Source organism: Caretta caretta, chromosome 16 (genome assembly GCF_965140235.1).
Source record: "Caretta caretta isolate rCarCar2 chromosome 16, rCarCar1.hap1, whole genome shotgun sequence".
NCBI lineage: Eukaryota > Metazoa > Chordata > Testudines > Cheloniidae > Caretta > Caretta caretta.
Window position 1 is genome coordinate 24812229 of NC_134221.1, and position 21339 is coordinate 24833567.

Sequence of the window (21339 nt, forward strand, 5' to 3'; positions counted from 1 at the left end):
AAGAAGCAACGCTGCGGGGCTCTTTTGCCTGCGGCCTGGCTGTAGTGACCTGACCAAGCTGCCGAAAGTGGAGACAGGATCTGAGTCTTTCATTCCTTGCCCCATGGGAAGGGAGGGGACTGGTAGGAAGTTGTCTAGGGAGACAGCTGCATAGCACCCCCAGGGGCAGGACTTCACTGCCTACCACTGGGCCCTGGGCCTGGGCTTCCTATCAGCGATGAAAGTCTGTCCCTCAGCAGGGAACTTAGGTGGGGGAAGACCCTGGAGCAACAAGTGTCCAGACCACAGGATCCCGACCTCAGAGGGAAGCCCTGAATCTCTTGCCGAATCCCAAAGATTTCCCCATTACTGGACTTCCTATGTATGCCCCAAAAGGGGTAGACTTGAAAAGGTGACCGCACCGGAGGCCTAGGTCACTGAAAGGACAGACCACCACAGGGCAGAGCTGTAGTAAAATAGGGGGATGCCGGGAGGAGGACAATTGCCACAACCCTGCTCAGCCACTAGGCAGCATTGGCATTGAGCCTCCCTGCCCCCATTACAGTCTCCTTCTACTTGGAAGGCAGATCAAGAACTTCTGTTCTCTGTCCCATAACACAATATTCTTCATTATTGTAAATGCTTTTATCATGTCCCCCCCTATTCACTCCTTTCTGAGGTAACAAACCCAATCCTTTTAATCTCTCTTCATAGGAGAGTTTTGCAGATCCCTTATCATCCTTCTCTGAATGTCCCTCTAATTCTGCAAGATCCTTTTTGAGACAGGGTGACCAGCTTGCACTTAGAATAAAACTCCAGGGGTTTGGGAGCCCTGGGCAAGCTGCCTTTCTTCCACATCTCCCCCCACCCTGCCCTCAGCAGCCCTGCATCTAGTAAATGTCAACCAGTTCTCCTTTATCCACTGTTTTATTGCCATGTTTAAAGAATTCTAGTAGCTTAGTGAGATGTGGTTTTCTTTTGCAGAAGCTGCTGGTTAGACTCCATCATATCATGATAATCCAGGTGCTTTATTATTATATTTTTAATGATCATTTCAACTGGTTTGCCAGGTACAGCTGTAAAGCTGGATCAGCCTGAGAGCCTTTATAAATGTAGAGACAACATCTAGATATCATCATCTGTCCTGGACTTCCAGGCAGGCAGTGAGAAAATGGGGATGCTGCCCTAATTTGTCTCTTACCTGCAATGAGCACACACTGTGTGGCTCTTGAAATATTCGCTGAAAACTCACATGCATGAGACGGGATGAAAATGACTAACATCCTGCAGTCGGGCTCACACAAAGGCTGATCCCTATACCCAGCCAGCTGCACCATCCAATCTGGAGAACATTTGATGTCACTGAAGTTTGTTCAGTTTCTCCTGATTTTGAGACAGCTGTCACCTCCCCCCCCCTTTTTTTTTCTAACCTGATTGTAGAAAATACCTTGTCAAAGTCCAGGGACTGCATCTGTCGAATTCTGCCCTCTATCTATTTTTTTTCTGCCAGAAAGACTTTTTTTTTAAAATAAATGTTATTTTAATGACAAACTTCTGTGCGTTTCAAAGTAAGCTATTGGAAAATCATCCCCCCTCTCACCTGCTTGTGAAGATTGGAGCTTAGGAGTTTGTGTTTCCAAACCTTGGAAGATTTCTCTATTTTAGGGTTTCTTTAGGCATTCTCCAGTCTTTGCGGGGGCTCAGAGCCCTGGAGTCAAAGCATGGGTGGCAAGCAAGGGAGGAACTTGTTTTCAAATATTTTGTTTGCAAATGTATATTCAGTGGGTGCCACATTTGCACACTGGCATTACACAGACACTAAGACACTGCAGTGATTTTATTTTCTGGTAGTTGGCAACTGAAAAATGTTGCTTTTTTAATGGTTAACCCTGTTGATGCCGACCTAAAAGCCTGTGTGGATGTTATCTGAATGATTTGGGATAATGAACAATTTTGTAAACTGATTGAAAAAGAACCGACACAAAAAGCATTTCAGTTCACTATTCAGAAAAATCAGAACTGAGTCTCCAATTAACAGCTGTAGCCTTTGGGCTGGTTTATAAACAGCTATTAAACTCCTGATTCTGCTCGCATTGAAGACAAGAGTCACCAATTTCTAACGACACTGTGAGAGAAGTAGCTGCCCAAACATTCATCACTCCCTAGTCTTCATTAGTGGAGGTGGAAAGGTTTATTTATCCCATTTTCTTTTCAAAGGTGAAAACAGCACAAGAGTAAAAACAAACAAACAAACAAAAATTCAGCTAAATGAAAAAACAACTTGTGAAAAAATAGGGGCTCGATTGTATATTCCCTGTGCACCTTAAAAGCTCCCACTGGAGTCCCAAATTTCCCACCGATTTTGGTGGGAAATTTGGGTGTTCAAGAAATGAAGGATAGGCCCCTGAACTGGTACAAAGAGGAGATTCAAAAGGGAAGGTGGAATGAAAGTTCCCTGCAGCCTAATCATATCTCTTTGGGAAATTCAGCACCAACTCAGCCCTGGAGCCAGCACAAATCAATGTGGCCCAGGGGATCAACATTTTACATATATATAAAACATTGTAAACATCTTTTCTGTATGCAATGTAATAACTGCACTCGGCATCACAGGCTCTAAAAGCAAACATTATGGGCAGTTGTATTGCAATAAAGTGGTTAAATGGGAAGGCTTTGAAAAGCTGACAATTTGTACCTTTTCTTCACAGAACCAGTAAAAGAAGGAGATGGTTATGACTCTTCATTATGAAGGAATCATTGTAAATCTTAGATGGCAAAAGGAACTCGCCCGCTTTGAGCATATAGAGTCTGCAGAACCAGACTGAATCTAGGGGGAAATTCCATCTTCATAGGCTCCCCCACATTGGGATTCCAAACATCCAGCATTGTATAAGCTGGATATCAAGGAACGCCAGCAGGACACGAGCAAGGGACAGCGGTGTTCTCCCCTCGGGAAGAAGGGTTGCTGAACAATGGTCCTATTCTGTGCATGTTCAAATCTTTACTGGGCTGCCTTATCTGTGTGCATTTTTTTATTTTCCAATTCAAGTTGAACCCAGAGATCACATGCAGACTGTGCCGTTAATATGGTCAGTGACACGTCAATCCATAGTCTCCAGCAGCTCTGAAACAGTGTCTAAGAAAACAGAAATTAATATTTTAAAAAATGTATTAACCAATAAAATAATGTCATGAAATATTATTTCTGACTCCCCAATAAAAAGGGTGACACACGGTGAAATTGTGCAGCATGAATTAATACTATAGAAATATTTGCCTTCAGAGCTATGTAACGGCTGCTTCTGGATCAAAAAACAAACTGAAGCGATGGATCTGCTGCGGTAAACAGGACAGTAAACAACACTTTCATGGCCTTTAATTATTTAAGAAGCATGGTAGTGGCTTGAGTAAGATCATTTAAAATATATATACAATACTGTCTACTAATGTAGAGCTGGCGGAAGGCGCTGGATTGTCAGCGCTAGAGACAGAAGTTCATTATTTATTTGAACCACTAGTAACAATGCAGGTTCCCTCTGCATGAGCCGCAGTCGTGCTGTAGAAAAGAGAGGGGTGTTCGGTCCCCGGGGTTCAGTCACTGCTTGGCCTCTCAGCCGACAGGGCCAGCTGTGACGCTGGGCTTTGGGTGGGGGGTGTTAAATTTTGGTCCCGCAGGACCAAAGGGGCCAGAATCTCAAACCAAGAGGAAGTGTGAACATCCCCTAAATGGCTTCCCTCTCCCCGTCCCTTCCTCTCTGTTGTTCAGCACTTGGACTGTTGGCCCTGAGCGACAGGGAGAGTACGTTCTTAGTCAGTATAATGCCATGTACAGCTCTAGTGCTGTCTACCTCATAATAAGTACACAGAGATGCGCCCTCTCTTCATAGTGAAGCTTAACCTGGCTTAAGTCCCCTCTCCTGCCCACCCCCTACAAAATGACACCTGTGGACATGACATCACATACCCCTACATCTCAGCAGGAACAGAACTGTTCTGGATAACTCAGTTCACACCACCAAGCAGCCATCAAATAGGAGCTACAGTGAGTCCCTGCTGGCTCAGTCTGGGCTGGAGCATCCACCTCAGAGGTAGAAGGCTGTATATCCTATTACCAGACCCCCACTCTGTCCAGCTCCTCCTCACATAAGATTTTAAGCACCCTTGAAATTTTGCTAGCCTTTTCCCACCCCGTTTGGAGTGGCTAAGCAGCAGCATTTCATTCGAGGTCCTTGCTGCGGAAAGGACGTTTGGAGTCTTGGTTCAGTCACCGTGCAAGCAGGGCTGCTGCTCCAGCAAGCAGCACATTGTATGTGCTGACTTTACGTGCAAGACCTGTTGTTATTAAACGGTCTGATTGGGATCCCTGAGCACAGCCTCAACCCAAGACCCACTGTGCTAGGCACTGTACAAACACTGAATAAGAATAAGAAGTCAGGCCTGGCTCTGAGGAACTTACGGCATAAGGAAGCCCTTGCCTCATGCTCCTGGTTGGTCTAGACAGAACCCACAAGATTCACCCAGGAAGAAATGAGCAGGTGCAGTGCCAAACTGTATATTCAGGTAAGAGATGTCTGGCGTGCCAATACACGTTCCTGGAATGTCAAAGGTGCCATTATGCCGGTGAATATACTGGGTAGGCCCTAAATTGCATCAGTTTCAATGGGATGTTAATGGGGGATGATCCAGCAGTGAAGTGGATAAAAGGTTACTTGCTTTGCTGTCTTATGAAGTCCCACAAGGGCAAGAGCAGCAGACCCCATAAGACCAGTGCAAGCCCGTCTGCCAGGTGTCTGGTAAGGGCTTTATTTCACTGAGGAATAAGAGTTAATGTCGCACCTGTCAGCATGCAGCAGATCGTATACTGGGATAGAATGGAAACGTATTAGACACTTCTCCATGTATTTACCTCTTCAAGTAGTGATAACACCAAACCCACAACATATGCATTTACTTTGGGGGTTAAGGGGCTGAGCATTTCGTCACAAATGGCACCTCAGTAAAACATTTGTAATGGGCAACCCTGAATTAAAAGTCAGCATTTGTAGCAGCAGCTGTATAGTTAAAGCTGTTTAATAAGCCAGTCACAAAAAAGTATGTGTTGCTAGAAATGTTACATAACTAGTTAATAAGCTATTTACAATGGTGTGCGTGAGCCGAGAGCGCAGGCACACTGATTACGGATGCAGTCTCACTGTTTGGGGCTGCAGATAGAGTGTAAATAATTTGTAAGGCTTTGGGACATATCAGGAGACACTCCTGCTCAGAATTTATTTTTTTCAGAGGCCCTATCAGGGAGTTTTAAAAAGTAAAGTGCTTTATGTAAATAACATTCACAGGAAATCGTCTTCCCCATCTTAACCAGATATCAGAACTGATGCATAAAACCTTCCTGTTAATATTTCTTTAATTGGCCTTTAGTTCCCGCTACAACCTGAATCCATGACGTGAAATTCCTGCCCCATGCCCAGCCTGTGCTTGTGTATAAAATTCTGCACGGTGCTGACCTGGAGTGAAAAGCTTCCTGATATTACCCGATGTGGAAGTTATTTATTAACAACTTGACAATATTGTGTGTGGAAGCTTCATGCCCCTTGAGTGACTCCTTGGCTTGGAGCAGAATGATTTCACTCCATTTGCTTTTAACTCTCTTGCATTTATCCTGCTTGAGTGTCTCCCCTGGACATTGTTTACTCTTTGGACTAGTAAACTCAGGATTAATTCCACCCTTTATTGCTGAAAGTGGCAGTAAATCCCATGTCAGAGAGAGTCAGGAATCTGCTTAGCTATGCGACATGACCCTTTCTCAGGTAATAAAAACACACCTTCCCATGCTAAGGGGTGCAGTACTGGGAAGCACATCTTATATCACTAAGCTCTGAGATATTTTCAAACCTCGGTCACCACAAACTTCCAATAAAAATTACCCAAATTCCAGGGTTCTGGTGGAGCTCTTACAAAAAACCCTGCAGTGCTCCAGCCAGGCTGCTCTTGTTGTTAGGATAATTTCACATCTTGAGTACTGTGATGTCAGGCTGCCCCGTATGTGACCAACCCTGCTGAACTGGGGCAGGGGTCTGGGTAGATTCTGAGACAGCCTTCAGTCTTACTTTAAAATGTAGCACGGGGCATAGCACAGGAAATGCCCCGTCTTTGCCCTGGAATAACTGAAGATGTGTCAGAGAGAAAGCAGGAGGGGTTAAAAAACAAAAGTGTCCTGCATTGCCAGCTCCCACATTTCTTTATGCCTTCAGGAGAGAGTTTTTTGTTATTCAGTCAGGAGAGAGGAATGTGGGGCCAGGAACTGAGGAAAGCTTGTTGGAAAGGTTACCTAAGTGAACGGCTCAATTTTTGTCTCAACTTTGTTCCATCTTGAGGTAAAAGGTTCTTACCGAGGGCTATAAATTCCTGTCACATTTTGTTGTAATCTCGCTATGGTTTTATTACTTAAAATGCTACACTTTCAAGATGGGGAATTTTCCAAGGGTTTAAGGCTGAGTGGAACCACATTTATATTGTACTGAAGTTCCTTTGGAGTCTCCTTGAGACAAGTGGCCAGCAAGGCCTGAAGTGAAGGCCTTATCAGTCACTCCACAATGGGAGTCAGACCATGAATTATCTCAGGAATGGAACTGGCTCAGTGAGAGTTGGATTGTGGGCCGCTGGGTGACAATAAACATGTCCTGGGAATGTGTCCTCCATCATTCAAGTTCAGATAGCAGATCTGGACCTTAACTATAGCTCCCTATCTCTAAATCTCTGTGTGACCTGCGAAAGAGATGGAGGTTAGTCTCAAGGATATCTGTCTACAAGGAACTCGTGAAGGAAGTTTATAACTGACTTGCACTGCAGCTGTGTATCATGTTTAGATTTACCTTAAAGCTGTTAAACTCAGAAAATCTTATCTGATTTGGAAGGCCAGATTTAGTTCTGAAACGGGCAGCTGAGTGAAGCCCAGCGCAATGTTATTGCAAATCTCTGGTGCAAATGGAAACGTAGACTCTTTGCGCTCCCATGTCCTATATCTGCTGCTGTATGTTAATTTCTCTTTCAGATCTATTTACAATGTCTGACTTTATTACAAAAGACTTTGCCAGAGAGGCTGCGTGAGAATGAGACCTCCGGCTCACTCCAGCAAAGAGAAGAGATCTACAAAGGGAATTCAACAGAAGGGAATTTTACTTTTAAATTTATGCAAGAACCATCAAACCTTGTTTTCCCAAGAAATCTGAGAGTAAGATATTGCAGCACGGGGCATAAGCCCTAAATGTTGAAAACCTTCTTGATTGGCTGGGTGGATGGCTCTGTCACCTGTCCTGATCACGCCCAATGTTCGTAACAAATCTGACATGGGGGCTATGACTGGGTCGGTGGCAGATTAAGATTATTCCCAGGGCTAGAGCCAAGGAGGTAGCTATAATGAAAGTTGAGTTTGCTGTGAGATCACTGCACTCAGGCAGCACCCCCAGATTGCGAGGCACCCAAAGTGCCAGGGAGTCATTTAAGGGCTCTCCAGCTTCACTGAAGCACAGCAAAATAAGCTGCTCTGGGAGGGGAATAAGAACATGGGAAACATTCAGGCCAGGGACTGGCTGAGCATTCCAGCATGCCTGACCTTTCATTGCTCTCCTGCCTTCGGAAAACCATGCGGGTGGGAAGATGGCTGAGGGGGCGCATGGGCTAATGAGCTATACAGCACTTAACAAAACACAGGTTTGCATGACAAAGCCCACAGCTGGATGCATATGTGAAAGGGACCAAGCAGATCACAGCCAAGACTGTGCGGAAAGGATAGGAAACAGACTCCTCTGGGGGATTAAATCATCTCGAAGCAGTTCTACGTCTATAGACTCCGGCAGCCCTGGAACACTAATAAATAAAGCAAGGCTACACTTCATGCCCAGTGTTTTGCATGTTGACTGCATCCAGGCCTTTTCATTGTTCATTGGAGGAGCCCATCACCTGCTCGAGCTGGGACAGCCTGGTATTCACGCGCCTGACAGTCGTTAGCGCTGCCTGGCACAGCGCCGCCCCGGTTAGTTCCCTGGCTGGCTGGGCCTTGCTATCCCTTAGCTCTGGAGTCATCCCTTCGGCCATTCAGAAGCTGGCTGGGAAGCAGCTGACGCTCCAGCTGGGGGCTGAACATTCACATGAAAAGCCCAGGAACCTGAATATGGCCTAGATTGACACCTGCACTGGCAAAACTGTGCTGCTGATACGGCAGCAGCCCTCGTGTCTATCCCGGGGCTGCCTGGGCCACCCCAGGCCAGCCTGCCGACTCCCTTATGTGTCTGCAATAGTTCTCAGGCCGTTTTTATGGCCTCTCCCTGAAGGATTTTGCCATGTGGGTTTTAGTGAGACCCTGAGAACTGTCACCAACATTCCCTCCAAATCTCACTCGCTCACCCTCATCCCCTCTTTCCAGGAGCTTGTTTGTCTCCCGTAACTTCTAACCCCTCTCTTTCTCTTCCTGTCTGCTCTTCCTCCCGCTGCCGGACCCTCTCCTGGTGAAATTCACCCCTGGGAAGGGGTCAGCACAAGGGCTGGGCACTGTGAAGTCCCACTTGAGCCCTAATTTGTGGAAAGAATTTCACCTCTTTCACCTGGGCTGCTCCCAGGTTGGCATGCATAGTCCTGTGCCATACAGGTGGCTGGTGACGATGGATTTCTTGGGGTTTTGCCATGTGTGCAGCTTTCTCGCTGCTTCTGTTTTTCCTGTAAACAAGTAATGAGTAAATCAGGCTTTGTGAGTAACCCGTCGTTGCATTTCAGCATTCACTGTACAGAAAGGAACAGCAGAAGCTAATGCTGCCCCCAAAGCCAAGTCTGTGGTGAAAGGAAAACCCGTACTGCAATAGTAGCAGGAGACCAAGCGGCTCCCATTGGAGAAAAGAAATAAATCAATTAAACCGGAACTTAAATTTAAAAAAGTCTAAATGCAACATGTGAATAACGTAATGAAGGTAAGCAGAGCGCCGAGTCTCACAGCTTAATATAGCCATTCAAAAGCATAACCTCTGTAAAATCTGTGGTAAAACTACAATTTAATTTTATAAAGATAATTTATTAGCTAATACCTCATTGCACATGTTAATAGCTTGTGCTTAAATAATAATAAGCTTGATTGCTATGCAGTCATTAGACTATTTTTTTGCATACAGTTTAACTGACCATTTTGTATGTGGTTTTGTTAAAAAAAAAAGTAATTATCAAAGTCTTAAGCAGTGAGTTAATTTCTAATGAAAGGATAATTTTAGTCCAATGATTTTACATTTAATTAACTAAAGCTACAAGTCATTTGAAAGTATAAGGTAATGTTGATTAATTTTGGTGTCAGATAGATGCAATGCTAAGAGTGAACCCTCCAAATGACAGCAAGACTTTAGGGGAGCTGGGGGGAGGCACAAAGACAAGGCATTTTGGTAATAACTTGAAATGAGAGGATATAAATATCCCGAGCCCACACAAAGTGAGTGTGAAAAGTTTGTATGCATTTCTGAGCTGTATTGAGGTTGTAGTTAAAGTTGGTAATTGGAAAATTATACAGAGATGGTTTAAGAGTTTTTGAAGTTGCCTCCATTCTTATTAGCAATTTCAGCATTTCTACATTATGCAGATGATGAAGTTAGTTTCTGAAAAGGTGTAACAGAATAGAATAGGAGAGCCCAGGCTCCTTCTGCTCCTAATCCATTAGTGCCTGGGGTGTCACATCCAAATGGTCTGCTACTTGGAGGGGAGTGGTGGCGTTTGTAGAGTAAAGGGGGATGTGGTCCCTAAGCTCATGTGCATTGAAATCCATGGTTAATATCTTATTTGCATTGTGTTCCTTGATCAGCTGTAACCCAATAGGCCCAGACCCAGTCACACGAGAAAGAACTTGGTGATGCCGGGTGTCTGTGCGGAGTTCCTCCCAACACAAGTTGCATATGCTCGTTAGTACTCCCCCTCCCACACTGTGCCTGAAGGAGGATGTACAGCCAGTGCCCGCAGAAGGGGGAACCAGGCTGCAGTCTATCCTGAATAACCGCTCAGAGAACAGGATTCTGGTCAGGAAATGGACCTATACTGATGTCCATCAGTTATCTGCAGTGATCTGTAGGTGGTTCCATGTTGCAGGGGAAATGCTGGTTGATATATTGATAAACAACATCTCTGTATCTCTGCAGATGCTTTTTTAATGGCATGGCCTGAGGTGCACACATTAGGGTACTATCCCTCTGCCTCCAGGTGATGCAAACAGCAATAACTCCTCCTTAAGCAGAGAGGGGCTGCCTATGAGCTTGCTCCTTGTAGCTTATTAATGCATTTCCCTCTCACTAGTACAGCCAAGAAAATGTAAGTCTAGAAAGCCAGCAGCAGATAGACACTTGGATGGGACATTGGAAGTCGGGCACAGCAACTAATGCACAGTGACAACCTGTGCCCCAGAAGAGCCCCAGGACTCTTGCCACAGGAGGTCACCCTGACTGGAAGTGGGAAGTGACACTCCAGCAGCTGCCATCAGCGTGCACAACGGCACCTCATGCGAACCCTGCAGCCAGTGATGCTGCACAGGGCCTAAGTCAGTGCAGAAAGGGGAGCGCCAGAGTGAGGGAGATGGGCACCTGATGAGTTTGTCATGGGCTCTAATGGAGCAGACAAGAGGTGAAGAGGGCGGAATATTCAGACGAGATACAGAAGATTGAGAATTCAGCCCTGTTCTGCCTTTGAGTACGTTATGGCCCCTTGAGGCTGTGGGGGAACATTTTTCATCCCATCAAAATTCTGAGATTTCAAACAAAAATTGTCCCAAATCAGGATGAAAAACCAAAATTTTGAAAAATTTGAAATTTTTTGCAGAACAAAATTCTGAAAATGTTTTCCTTTCGGGTCAATTGAATCATTTCATTCTCATAAATTTGTAATGTTTTGATTTCAACTATTCATTTTTTTTAAATATAAGATGTAATACATTTCTAAATGAAAATCTGATACTTTCTGATTTAAAAATGTAGACACAGGCTCTTCTGACATTTTCAAAATGGCTCTATCCTCCCCCCTCCCCCCCCCCAATCGATGTACATTTTGGAAAAAAAAATTTAGTTTTGTTGAAATGACATTTTCAGATGGAAAACTGTCCCAATGAAATTTTTTGACCCGCTCTGGTTGTCCCTCCCCCTCCCCATGCTGCTGCTCCTCTAGCCTGTACTCGAATCCCCTCACCCCCTCGAGGATAACCCCCTTCTGAGGAGAAGCTCTGCTGTAGAACTGTGGTGAAAGACCTCAGTGCACTTTGCTAACTGCTCAAAGCACAAAGCAGAGAAGGGAACGTTACTTAGGTGTGTGCAAGGGTTTGCCCTTTGAGGACACATTTTTCAGAAGTGTATAAGTGATGACAGGTTTGAGTCCCCATGAAAGGCACTGAGACTAGGCTCTTAAGAGCCTGAATTGATTTTGAAAATAGGACTTAGGCAAGAATTTTGTACCTCAGCAGGCAGACTCAGAATAACATTTTCAAAAGCAGCTAGTGAGTAAGAAGGAGCCTAGAGGGTGGTTTCTAAGAGGATTTTATACGAGTTCTTTGCCTTTTATATCTGACCAAACTGTTTAAAATCTCAGCTCAGCACCAGGGTAGACTGCACATGCAAACTTAGCAATTGCAAATGTAGTGAGTTGATTAATCACTCATTTGTTATGAAGCATTACTGTTGCAACAAAGGCTCTAATTAAGCTGACTGCTCGGAATATATATTTTTTTAAAATGAAAGATTAGCTTCTATTGTAGGAGCTGGGGCTTGGTACCTAGGCCTATATGGCCCGTACCTTCAACAGGACATGCCTGGACTAGGCTTAAGGGGAATGTACGTGGGGCTATGGCCATATTCAGATGCTCTGCCTGGGGAAGAATTTCACCCACCTGCATTGTTTCAAAATGTGCCTAACTCCTTACAAATGTTCTTTCAAAATAGCTTCTGTCTGAATGAAGAGCAAACTTTGCGCTGAACAAATACATTTTAAAAATGTATGACATGTTATTTTATTTATAACATGATATATTGCATTATAAATTTACCAAAACCATCCACTACAATCTCCCCAATCAGTTTTAAGAGACGATTCAATTTGATGTGTTTGAAGCAGTTGCAACAGCAAGGAAGCCATCAGCACAATCCCATGTCTGCCGCTCCCGTCTGAAAACACATGAGCGCTCCCCCTCCTTTGTGTGCAGTCCTGAGCAGCATTCAAGGGGAGCCAGACTTGGCTCATCCACACCTGCCTTTAACCAGCCACTTAGGTGCCCCAGAGGCTGGCATGGTAGTTAGGAATACAGGCTTTATGCTGTTTGTGTTTGTTAATAGGGACTTTTTCATCCAAATGAAGATGAAACTGCAAAAGGAATTTGCAGCTCTCAGTAGAGTTAGTCATTTCAGAGACTTGGCTCCTGCCATTAGATCCATGTGGACACAGGGGTCTGCCTGCTTGCGAGATCCAGCTGCAGGATTGGGGTCACAGTTACCTATCCTGAAGGACGACCCATCACTCTCACAGATCTTGGAAGACAGGCCAGTCCTTGCTTACAGACAGCCCCCCAACCTGAAACAAATACTCACCAGCAACCACACAACAAAACCACTAACCCAGGAACCTATCCTTGCAAGAAAGCCCGTTGCCAACTGTGTCCACATATTTATTCAGGGGACACCATCATAGGGCCTTATCACATCAGCCACACTATCAGAGGCTCGTTCACCTGCACATCTACCAATGTGATATATGTCATCATGTGCCAGCAATGCCCCTCTGCCATGTACATTGGCCAAACTGGACAGTCTCTACGTAAAAGAATAAATGGACACAAATCAGACGTCAAGAATTATAACATTCAAAAACCAGTCAGGAGAACACTTCAATCTCTTTGGTCACTCGATTACAGACCTAAAAGTTGCAATTCTTCAACAAAAAAACTTCAAAAACAGACTCCAACGAGAGACTGCTGAATTGGAATTAATTTGCAAACTGGATACAATTAACTTAGGCTTGAATAGAGACTGGGAGTGGATGGGTCATTACACAAAGTAAAACTATTTCCCCATGTTTATGCCCCCCCTCCACCCCACACTGTTCCTCAGACGTGCTTGTCAACTGTTGGAAATGGCCCATCTTGATTATCACTACAAAATGTCTCCCCCCCGCAGCTCTCCTGCTGGTAATAGCTCACCTTAAGTGATCACTCTCCTTACAGTGTGTATGATAACACCCATTGTTTCATGTCCTCTGTGTATATAAATCTCCCCACTGTATTTTCCACTGCATGCATCCGATGAAGTGAGCTGTAGCTCACGAAAGCTTATGCTCAAATAAATTTGTTCGTCTCTAAGGTGCCATAAGTCCTCCTTTTTCTTTTTGTGAATACAGACTAACACAGCTGCTACTCTGAAACCTGTCAGTTATGATCTTAGAGCCTGACCTGCAAACGGGACCAAGCGGAGCTTTGCTCACACAAGCAGCCGCACTGCATTTGAGGTCACATGTGCATAAATGTTTCAGCATCAGGCTCTCAGATTGTCCAGATCTTGTCATGAGCTTGCTGTGAGGAGTGACGTGCAGAATTAAACAGGGACAGCTGAAGTTAAGAGGATAGCGCTGCTGTAGCAATGACATTTCAGGGATGTTCAGAATTTCTCTGTTCCTTTGCTATTCCCCGCCCCCCGGTGCTTTGTATTTTCCCGTTTGGCTGATCTGTTTCTGCCCAGGAATCCTGTGTCTGGTTTTTACCCTTGAAAAGGCCCGCCCAGGAGATGGCATCACTGGACAATTTACACCTGCTGTGTGGGCACCCTGGCGAGTTATTTATTTTTGAGAAGTGTTTTACACTGGCTTTCGGCCCAACACGAATAGATGTTACCAACCCAAAATGGCTGGTTTTGATAGATCTTGACAGAGAGTCACAAGTGTGGAGTAATACAGCAATAGCAACAGTGTCTGTGTTTGTGGACTGCAGGTCACATCTTCCAGTTCAACTGGGAGTCCTTTCTGCTTGGCATTTTCTTGTCGTCTGAACTGTCTTCTTATGGCACTTACGACACAGTGCAGCTCTCACAATTAATTCATTTATTTTGATTCAATAAAATGCCTGGCTAATGATAATTAGAGGAAAGGGCTTCAGTTCTTATTCTAAGTTTACCCAGAGTTATCTGAGCCTTCTTGGTCTGAAAATAGCTGAGGAGTAGCCTCTCTCATCGTAATTCCTTAGCCTAACTTCTGGTCTCTGCCAAACCAGCAAGAGCAGAGATGCATCCAAATCAGATCAACACACACAGGAATGAACTTTACTGAACCTCAGCAACGCTCCCCTTTGCATTTTGTGCTGAAGGTTTGGGTCAGCGTTCCTATTATCAATGCTATCGTATCATTTCAAGGGGTTAAATAAATTCCCTTTGTCCCCACTCGTCCCCCTTTAATTTTTCCTTAAAAAATTGTTGCTATAGTTTGTTAGCACTGGAGCAGCCAAAGACCCCAGTCAGGACTAGGGACTCTTGTGCTGGGCCCTAAAAAGTACACAAGGAGCCATGGTCACATGACAGAGATTATGGTGGAAATCAAATTTCAAAGTTGCATGACTTGGTATTTGTGGAAACAAGGTTTTTATTTTGCATACACAAGACCTTGGATTTGAAGTCATGGCCCACTGTCCAGCCGGAGAGGTGAAACAATACCATGTAGCTTGTCTCACCAATCACAATTAAACAGCAGGGCTCAAATTCCACATATTCATGATTCAGTCAGGGAATAAACAATTCCAAAAAGATATTGGTTGCAAATTATTTGCTTAACACTAGGGGTTATACACAGTAGAAACCCCAGTGGGAAATATACCTTGTGTAAGCAGAGGATACCCCATGTTTTGACAGCAGCAAAACATCGTGATGATTGATGAGAAAATTCTCGCTCTGCTGTAGTTTGCACGTTTGAATATTTTGCCTATTGCCCGCACCAAGCAACACCGCCGTGGCTTGTGTTCAGATCGCGGGAGAGAAACTCAGAAAGAAAATACAACATGGAAGAGTATTTGGAAGTGCCAAAAGTCCAGCAGCAACATGAAAGTGTTTTTGCTGAACTGACAGGCATTTCTTTTTCATTAAAAAGAAACCACCCACCAAAGTGGCTCAGTTGAGCTAGTGTACCTAGGAAATGGGTCTAGCCAGCTGGCGCTTGGTGACAGTAGGAGTCATGGAGGTGCAAGAAAATGTAGTTTAATGCCCAATGAAGTACCCTGTTCTTGAAAACACCCCTTAAGTGTAACATCCCAAGGCTGCTGCTGCTGTTCGGCTCTACAGCCTCCGAGCGCTCGCGGCCCCACAACGACTACTTGAGAAATACATTGGAATAAAAATAAATGGGCAGGTCTAATTTTTCTAAAATTAAAATGGGATATATAGCAAGGTTGCAGTTTTTTCTTAGACTGCTATAGTCCCCTGTGATAAAGTCACATTGTGTCAGAGATGGCAAATTATGTATGCTAATTACTTACAGGAATTTCAGATTTGCCCTTACAATAATTAAAAAGGTGTCACTTTATTAGACTAGGGATGGAATGATGGGCTTGGAGCAGTGGTGGAGATTTCTGGTTAGAGATAATTACCAGTGATGTATTTCCTCGCTCTAACTGCCATTTTTGCTACATTTTGCCCATTATGCTGTAATGTACTGGCTGGTGCGTCTGCGTACATCACTGGCCTCTCTTGCATGGAAAATATCAGAGCGGCTCGAGGGCGTATCAGCTCATCCGGCAGATGCTTTCCCCCAGGCAGTTGGCTGGTGAGTGTCGGCATTAATGTAACTTCCAGTTCCAAGGTTTAAAAAATTGTGTGAAAGAGCATTTAACCCTCCTGCTTCAAGGCACAACCCAGCCTCTGGCTGTGGGGTTAGTAAGTAACTTCCTTCTGGGCAGGTGAGTCCTTCATTGCTGCTGGGGAGTTTATTGCACCTGCTTCTGAAGCATCCAGGGCTGGCCAGTGTGAGACATAGGACGCTGGGATAAATGGACCTGTGCTCTGATCTGCCACGTCCCTTTAGGAGAGAGACAAGGTGGGTGAGGTGATAGCCTTTATTGGAGCAGCTTCTGTCAGGGAACAAGAGAAGCTTTCAAGCTGCACAGAGCCCTTCTTCAGTCTCTTTATGGCTGGCTGTTGTTACAATCCCACAATCTCCCTCTTTGCCTCCCTATCTCCTGTACAATCCCAATTCCTGCTCATGGGGCAACGCGCACACACAGCAGGTTGAATCGTCAGAAGAGAGAAACCCTCAGGTTCTAACCCTATTCCTGCTTCCAGCATAACTTGCCCTGGGCTGCTTTGTCTGAGATTCAAAGTCCAAACACCAAGGGTATCTGACAGCCAGACCAGCCACCCCGGGGTCATGAAAGACCATTATTTGTAGACCTGAACTTGTTGAGGGCAAGCGTAGCTTCTCCCAGAGCCTGGCAAAAGAAAATAGCAGCATTTAACCACTCTGAGAGTGGTCATGTAAACAGGGATATAAAGAGGATAATTGCATGGCGGGTGAGCTGGGCGCCATGTTATTATCCATTGAATTCTTGCTCTGTAAGTAGTGACATAGTGCTAACCCGGGCAGAAGAGGAAGGTTATAAAAGAGGCATTACTTGGAAAGGGCAGCAGGCTAGTCAAACATAGTGCAGAGACAATACAATTATTCAGTACAGAAGCTATTTGTGATGTCATGGGGAGGCAGGACAAGTGGGAAGGATTCCAGGAGCTGATCCTGATCCCCAGGCAGAACACCGTAGGCGGCAGCCCAGCAGAGCCCCCTTGATTTACAGGGGTTGTGGGTCTGACCTGACACATTGCCTGCTCCAGTCATGTGGAATAGGGCCGCTCAGACTCAGCCCCTAGATATGTCTTGTTAAATCTTCAATCCTATGAACTCCACGTTTTCCGAGAGCTTGTTTGGGGGCAGGTTTCCCCATTGCAAATTCCACCCTGGTTTCCCACTGTGTGAAGTGACATGACAGAAGGAACCAGGTGGCAGCCCAATGGGAACAGCGTTCCCTGCCAGCCAGCGAGGGAGGAGCAGAGGTGGTAGTTAGCTATGGAGGGCACAGAGAGAAGGCCTTGCAAGAGCAGAATGGTGTGGCTTAGTGCTCAGGAGTGAGGCTGCTTAGGGGCAGCATGGCTATGCTTGGTGCTTTTGGCAGGGAGGAGATGCAAACTTCCAGGAGGCAGGAAGTCTTGGTCACGCCTTGCGTGCAAGCAGGGTGTGGTGCAGAGGAGGACAGAGGGGTGAATGAGGCATGAGATGAGCAGCTGGTGCTGGGGCATGCAAGCAGAGGGCGATGTGATGGCAAGGACAAGGAAGGAGGCTAAGTTTGGCTGCAGGGCTGGGGTGGGAAGGGATAAGGAGTTGTGGAAGCAGGCACAGGAGCAGCTATGAGAGAGATTATGAGAACCTGAAAGAGGATTTTGAGAATGGGGATAGAGGAGCAGATGCTAGAGAAGCTGCAGGAGAAGTCCGGGATTTGCTGAGAGCCTGGATCTGAGGTGAGAAGCGAGTGCCTGGGATGAAACATCAGCATTAGAACAAGGAGTGGCTCGTTGCCTCCCAGAAGTGACCCATTTGGCAGGCAGGATCTAGGACTGTTCCTTGCAATGCTCCACACACGCATGGTCAATTTGTACCATTGCCTGGGAGACCCATTCCTACCCGCTGATTTGTATGAATTAGTGTTGTGTGTGAACGCACACAATGGAAGAGCAGGGACAAGGCATCCCAAATCTGACTTTGCTTGGCAGCTCTAGTTCCATGTGAGCTCTTTAAGGTGGTGCTTCACAACACAGGAGTAGATGTTCTCTAGCATAGTTAGCGAGATACTAAAGTCTGCTGTGTGGACCTATGCACATACGCATGTTGAGCACCGCAGACACGCCTACAAGTAAATCAGAGAAACAGAAGCTGGGCACGAGAGCAATTTTGTGTCCAGATCAGGGAGGTTTAATTCCATCCCACCATCGACCCTATCTCTCTATTGAACACCTTTGGAAAAGACACATCTGTACGTTAAATCAATCCTGCAGGCTTCCCTGCTCTTTGGTCCTGACTACCTGCAGCTCCAGCAGCTTGATGGTTGATGGAGGGACCCATCACATCTTATATTTTTATAAACGATTGTTTGGTTAGCTCACGAGGCAGCCTTGTTATTGCCAAAGGGTCTGCTCCCCGAGCCGGGGCTGAGTATTGCATTACTTTGCCATGCTCAGCGACTAAAATTACAACCGTTTAATTTTGAATATGGTGGCATTATTACCATTTGTATTTGCCATTTCATAAGACTTTTCATTTCAACTGCTTTGCTTTCCTGTCAAGAGGAAAAACCTTCAATCTATTGGCTTTTACCAGGGAGAGAGCTCCACTGGAATGTAATGCAGTATTGTATATTTCTTCTCTAATGCTCTTTTGAACAAAATCATCTATTTCATCAACAGTAGATCAGCGGTGACCAAAGACCATTAAATAATGCATCTCACTCAGGAGCAGTGGAGCAGGGAAAAGGCTCTGACCTGTTTTAAACCTTATTACTTTCTCGCATTATGTCCCTCACTGCAATCTTTTTGTTTAAGTGATTTCAGCTGAGGCATTGCTTCCTGCTTTAAAATACATGGCAGACATGTTATTTCTGAAGAGCCTACCCTCAGAATTTGCCACTTTCACACCAAAAACACCCTTTGTGTATTAATCTTTGTTAACCTCACCAAATATATATTCTCTCTCTCTCTCTCTCTCTCTCTCTCTCTCTCTCTCTCACACACACACACACACACAGGGAGCGGTGTGTAAATGAAGTCCCTCCTCCACATCAGATTTCACAGATACAGGCTTCCCACAGTGACAAAGCTGGAGAAAACACCAAGGATTTGGTCCCTTGGTTTTACTTGCCTCCACACCCTCGATGCCTGGGGTTAGCTCTGAGCCGGTTGGTGAGGTGCATGTGGAGCTGTATCTGAACTAGAAGACTGAAATATAGAAGATACATTCAAAGCCACAGGCGGAGACCAGGGTCTGTGATGCAGCCTGGATGACCTTGTTTTCTTTCTGCTTCTTGCCTGGGAACCTTGCAAGCCTTACCCGAGGTGACCTGGTGGTGGAAGGACTGGGCTGGAGTAATAACCAGGTGCAGGCTTTGTTCACTGTTAGTCCCTACAATGTACAATCCCCACCAGCCTCTGAAGAAAGCCTCAGAGACTTACAATTACATTTTCTCACTAGTCTAATGAGGTGAGAGACAGACTGAGGAGAAAGTTCCCTGGGCTAATTTTCCAACCAGCAACCACTGCATGCTTCTGTAGGGAGAGAGGCAGAGAGGGAGAGGAGGTTGTTGCAAGTGTTTCAGAGCAGATTCCTCCAGGAGACAGACAGACACAGAATCATGTTAGGTTTCAGAGGAGCAGCCGTGTTAGTCTGTATCCGCAAAAAGAAAAGGAGGACTTGTGGCACCTTAGAGACTAACCAATTTATTTGAGCATGAGCTTTCGTGAGCTACAGCTCACTTCATTGGATGCATTCAGTTTTCCACTTTATGCATCCGATGAAGTGAGCTGTAGCTCACGAAAGCTTATGCTCAAATAAATGTGTTAGTCTCTAAGGTGCCACAAGTCCTCCTTTTCTTTTTGAGAATCATGTTACTACTTCAGGTGGAATAAAAAGTGTTTCCCTAGCAGGACCGTGGGACACCTGGAGATGCACTGGCCGTGCAGAGTCCACATGGGGAGAGGCTGTGTGCCCAAGGAAGTTGGAGCTGGTCTCTTTACAGAAGTTGTTCTGCTGTGCTTGGCTTAAGCCACCATAAACAGTGCTTCCCCTGGGCACCCTGGAGAGGGGAGAGTTGCCCCTGCCCACAGGGAGCAGTTTGGTTTTAAGCCCAAGTGACTGTTGCATTTTCTGCCGTCATTTATGGGTTGATTCACTATCACGATAAGGTTAGTGATGGGACGGATCATTGCTCAGGAGTGAAAGAGCTCCTCGCTCCCCTCCAGATGTTAGAAATTGGAAATCATAGCCACAAAGGAGCACAGGACATTTGTGGCAAGGTAAATTGCTTTCTACATAGGCACTTTAAAGGGTGCCTCCATGCAGAAATCCCTCTTCAAACTAAGCAGAGCATTCAAGGGGCTTGTTTCACTTCCTCTACTGGTCTCAGAGTTGTTTTTGAGGAAAAAGCATTTGAGCAAGTGGCGGGGGAACCTCAAAAGGTCTGAAGGGTTTGGAGTCCTCTTAGAATGACTTTGGTCTGGGAATCGCATGCGCTCATTGAATACTCCCTGGTTCCAGGCAAGCCAGCAATGGTAAAGGAACAGCCAGACTGGCCCTTGGAATTTCAGCTTCTAAACTTGGTCAAAGCCAGGAAGCAGAGTGGAAGAAATTCCCCTGGGATGCCAACGTGAGACTGGGGCATGAGGTCAGTCCCAGCTCAGTGCATACGCATGTGGGGGGAGGGAGAAATGTTCCATCAAACGTTCTCAAACCTCAGAGGCTGAAGTTTGGCTCCTGCCCTGGGCCAAGGTTTGAGTCTAGTGCGGATTTGATCCAAACCAGCTTGCTCCATCCCTGCAATCGCCTGACAGTGGTTTTAGGGATGTTTTTTGCTACCTTGCTTCGTTCATGCAAACGAGCGAGAGATCTGTCAAATATCAAATATGAATTTCGTTGCTGAAGCGCTTGTAAAATTGACAAGTAGCATGCAGCAAACATTAAATCAATAAGAGCGAATTTCCCTGGGGAAAGTTGTAATGTTTTCTCATCAAAATCTTTAAATCCTTAAAGAAACCATAAAAGGTTTACACACCTCCTGTTGGTTAATCTGTTTACCTCTGCATTGTTCAACTCAGGTTGATCAACTCACAGTAAGTGTACTACCCAATATCCCCCGCACTCTGATCTATTGTAGCTTTGGTAGTTACTGTGGCTCCTTGCTAAATTCATTTGGAGTCCTCCAGGGTTTTAAATCTCTCATTTGGCCAGCAACGAGGTCTGAAAAGATTGCAGTTCATTTCGACCCACAGTGGAGGGAAGGCTCATTTACTGGCTGCAGGCAACTCAATCAGGCTGGCCGCTGATGAGTGAGTGACTTGTTCAGACCGCTAGTCAATATGTGTCTGCTGTGATAGAATGTCAGCATCTGTTGGCTGCTCCTGTCTCCCAGGGTTCTGGCTTTTTTCATTTGGTCTGATCAATGTTATTAAAAACACCTAGGAGTTCCTTAACTGCTCTGCCACTTGAGGTTTTTCCTTCTTTCTTTAAAAAAACCCACAACTTAGTGTTATCTGCAAACGTGTGCACACATTGTACAGGATTGATTTTTGAACATGAATG